This window comes from Corylus avellana, chromosome ca1 (assembly GCF_901000735.1).
Source record: "Corylus avellana chromosome ca1, CavTom2PMs-1.0".
NCBI classification, from domain to species: domain Eukaryota; kingdom Viridiplantae; phylum Streptophyta; class Magnoliopsida; order Fagales; family Betulaceae; genus Corylus; species Corylus avellana.
Window position 1 is genome coordinate 36,068,306 of NC_081541.1, and position 5,123 is coordinate 36,073,428.

The window sequence follows — 5,123 nt, forward strand, 5'->3', positions numbered from 1 at the left end:
AAGAGTTTGATGCTCTCTTAGCTAACAAGACATGGTCGTCATGCTTTCTACTACTTGGTCATCGTGCTGTGAGAAATAAATGGGTATAAAAGCTTAAACAAAAGCCGGATGGGACTATTGATTGCTACAAAGCACATTTGGTCACATTTGGTGGCCAAGGGATTTGATCAACATTGTGGAGTTGATTACACCGAAACATTTAGCCCAGTTATTAAACCAACCATGGTACAGGTTGTTCTTGCTATTGCTGTCCATTTCAATTGATCCATTCATCAACTTGACATTTCTAATGATTTCCTCAGTGGAAATTTACAATAAGAGGTTTACATGACACAACCTCAAGGATTTGTACATCCTGATTTTCCTGATTTTATTTGCAAGTTGAGCAAGGCTATCTATGGTTTTAAACAAGCATCTCGTGCGTGGTTTACTAGGCTATTTGATTCCCTTATTGAATTTCGTTTTGTTCAATCGTTGGTTGATAGCTGATTGTTTTTGTATCTTCAAGGGATTGCACACTTGTTCATCTTGGTTTATGTTGACGACATTCTAATCACAGGCACTCATGGGTCTATTATTACATCTCTCCTTGCCAAGCTTCGGTCTAATTTTGCACTTAAGGAGCTGGGTGAGTTAAATTATTTTTTAGGAATTCAAGTCCACTGTGATGCCTCAGGAATTCATATGCGGTAGTCCAAGTACATATTCAACTTGCTGTATAAAGCAAAAATGTTGGGAGTTAAGGACTATCGTTCCCCATGTGTGTTAGGTTCAAAATTGTCCACTTTGGATGGTACTCCTGTAATGAACTCTTCTGAATATAGGAAACTTGTTGGGGGCCTTCAATATTGTACTTTAACTCGCCCTAAGATTGCTTATTCTGTCAACCAAGTATGTCAGCATCTACACTCACCAAGTTCATCTCATTAGACAACGCTTAAACATGTCTTTCGATATTTGAAGTGGTCCGTAGATCATGGTTTGTTTTATTCTAGAGGTTTGCTATCTTTACAGGCTTATTGTGAATCTGACTCGGCTGGAGATCCGGATGATCGTAGGTCCACCACTGGATTTGGTGTTTTCCTTGGCCCATGCTTGTGTCTTGGAGTGCAAAGAAACAGCTTGTGGTCTGCAAATCCAGTACTGAAGCAGAATATTAAGCTATGGCTATGGTTACTGCAGAACTTTATTGGCTACGTATATTGCTCAAGGATCTCAATATTTCTCTCAGCACTGCTCCTTTTATTCTGTTGGGTCATGGATCGGCCACTACAAAGCCCAATACCTTTAGGCCTAGCCTAATGTGCAAGCCCACTAAAGACAAGTCTAGGCCAAGACATAACCGGCCCAATCCAAAGCATGGCCAACCCACTGAGGGCATAACAGTATTTCCATCGAGGGTACAGTGGTCTTTCGGCAAGTGAAGGAGACCCATGTTCGCTAATGAACGTGTGGATGCGCCCAGCGCCCAAGCGAAGCCCCTACGTTCACTAGAACGTGGCCCATCTGTCAGCGCCAAACTTAGACATGTGTGCTCGAGAATAACTTGGGTACCCATGTCCAACACAAGCGTGGCCGAGTCACCTACTAATACACTCCACAATCTCATGATCATGGAGTATCCCACAACCCATGATCCACTTCGCTGGGATGGCACACGTGGATTCTTATGAACGTGGGGCCAAGAACTCTGGGGCGACAACTTCTACTTGATGCCTATAAAAGGGAGTCACCAGTTCATTATTTAGGTAATCTCAACTCTCTCTTAAACTCTCATTGAGTATTTGCTCTCTCTCCCTCTTAGATCAACTACTGACTTAGGCATCGGAGATATTCCCCGCCGGCACACCACCAACAACTCTTATCCTATCTCTGTTATTTTGCAGCCCGATGACTCCTCGGACATTGTACCATGTCACTCTTCAGAAAACTGTCCAACATATTCGATGCGACAATCTTGGTGCTATGGCTCTTGCATCCAATTTTGTATATTATGCACGAACAAAACACATCGAGGTGGACTACCACTTCATTAGAGAAAAAATGTTAAATAAAGATATTAGTCTCAGCTTTATTTCCAAGTGTGACAAATATGCAAATATCTTTACAATGGGCCTAACGTCTAAAAGTTTTTTGTTTTGTTTTTTTTTTGTGTGACAATCTCTTGGTTTGTCTCCCTCCTATTAGCTTGAAGGGGGATGTTAATCACTCTAACAATTATCACGACACTATTTTTATTGAAGACTCCAACCGCACGGCAGATTCAAACTCAAGCATATCTCTTATTCTATCAACACTTCAATGATACAAGAGTCGATCTCCATAACAAACTTTACTAGATAGGATAACATCAACTTTCTATTATCTTAGCTATCTAGATATCTAAAAATGTATAGATTTAAATTTCAAACATTATATGCATGTACTCAAACTCTCAAATGTAAATTCTATTTATATTAATGCAATACATGCGGTTTGGTTAAGTTGACCAAACATCCCTTCATCAAATCTTACACATTGTACCCCTTCTCATTTTAATATAATGTATTTTTTTTAAAAAAAAAGTCAAAGCACAAGATTGATGGAGTATCCGCTGAACGAAATTTGGAATCAGTATATATATATATACATATGCTACTATAATTTCATGCGAAACGGCAACAAATACATATAGAAATTTTATTAGAATAAAAAGTAATTATTAAATTAATTCATTATTGTTAACTTAAAATTTTGAGATATGTGATGATTTAATAGATTTCAAATGTTTTTCTTCCTTGTTGCTTAGAAAAAAAATTAAATAAAGCCTTTTTTTTTTCTTTATTATCTCTATTATTGCATTATCTTATAATTGCTATTTAGAAAATAAGGTTACCCTAAACAATTCTGGAATATCATTCCAAACAAAAGATTGAAGGGTTTTGCGACAGTCATGTTCTTATCCGTGCCTTGTTTAACCGTCTTTATTGGCTATTAAAATTCTTAATTTTTGTGCCAAAAATGCATAAGATTGAGTCATTCATTTTATGTATTCCCTCTTTTTTTTGTGCTTACTTTGTTTCCTTTTGGGCTTACTGGGTGCATTTCATGTTATCAATGCTTGTTAGTAAACCAATATAATTGAAGACACGTAAATTTCCACAAAAATACTCTCTTGAGGAAACCTCGATTATTATACCACCAAAAAATACAGTTAAACTGCATTTGCCCAACATCTGCATCCAAGTATAATAGAGCTCGTCTCTAAGAGGTAATTCAATCGGCTGAGAACCACACTTCATGAAGCAGTAGTCACTAGTTCAAATTTTCCCTCTCTCTTTCTTGTGTAGACATGCCAAAAAAAAAAAAAAAAGGTTCAATAGAGCTCTAGCAGGTTATTTGATAACAAATCCAGCACCAAACATGAACTGATTAATTCATGTTGCAATTTTTGTAGCAGGTTTCAATGTAGCTTCCTACTTTATCCGCCGCACCTGTCACGTTAAAATTTACATAACAAAGTCACAATCTTTGTAGGAAAATATATATATCAAGAATAGTTTATCACAAACATTTTTTTCCTTGGTAGCTGCATTTATATTTTTTCAATTACTACATTCTCCTCACCATTCTAAAACCTGAAAAGTGTATTGGCGTCAAGATTTTAAAAAATGAAAAATAAGTCAAATTAATATGCGCGTCTATATATCTAAAGGAAAATGATTCACATCAATATTTTTTCTATTTTTTTTTCACATCTCATCTCACAAATCAACCATTAAATTTGTGAACTTATATGGATTCCACAAAGATTCAATGGTGGACCCCACAAATCTAATGATTGATCTATTAACTTTGTCAAATGATATGAAAAAAATATTAATGCATGTGAATCATTTTTTTATATAAAGTATCACAAAAAAGAGAGTAATGATATAAGGAGGACTAGAGTTCTCTTAGAGTCATCCCAAATATGATGTAGCATTTAAAATCACCATTCAATTTGAGAGGATTATTATTGAATTTTAATCTATTAGTGATTTTAAATGCCATATCACATTTGCGAGGACTCTCCTTATATCATTACTCCAAAAAAGAAACTTCGTCAGAAGGGAAGAAATAGGATAAGTATTTTTAAAATTTCATTATGTATTTAATATTAGAATTATTTTGTCAAATAAATTACTCAATTTTGGATGGAGTTAGAAAGAGAGGATGAAAAAAGGTAGCGTGAAAGATGATTTATTTTAGAGTATATCAATAAAGATATCGTTTGAAATATTATACCTATTTAAAGATATCCTTTGAAATATTAATTTCATAAATTTGATGAGCTCAAGGTTCCAAAACTTTGATCTTAAAAAACAACACTCCTGATTATAGAAATTCAATGGTAATTTTTTTTTTTTTTTCCTATCTTCATCAGGAAATGAGTAGAATTTAAGGCGGTTAATACTAATCAGATTTGAGAATTTTCATTGCGGAAGTCGAGCTATCACCCTAATACTTGCCCAACCACATGCGGATGATTTTAAGGCCATTGAACCACCACCACTAATGGTAATTCACATGAGGATAATCTTAAGGCCACTCAACCACCACCACTAATGGTATTTCACATGGATAATTGAATTAGAGAGAGAGAGAGAGGTTAGAAACTTGATACCATATCTAGAGTTGGTGGTAATGGCCATACAACCAAGAGCACAAGGAGATACAACGTCTAAATGAGAGGGACGACATTTTGTGGCCACACATATTGCCATAAGAAGCAAATATATTCTGTTAGGCCGTGCTCCTCTGACTGTCCTATGGCACTCATGAACACAAAATTGGAAAAGAAACAACTTTACACGCAAATGGATTTTAGGGATTTTAGGAGTTTTTGGAGGGATTTTACTATTGACATATAGAGGATGATAGGAAAGCGGTGAAGGAGAGGGTGAGGAAGTTGGATTAGGAGAAAGAAAGAGAGCAAGAGGGTTTTCGGCTCGCACTACTAGCTGTAGAAGCATATTCAATGCCATAATCATCCACAAAGGTTTCATTGTATGAATTCAATCCATAACTTCTAAACCTTCTCTTCAAAGTATATATCATGTGAAAGGTAAATGTTGAATAGTAATATATATATATATATATAT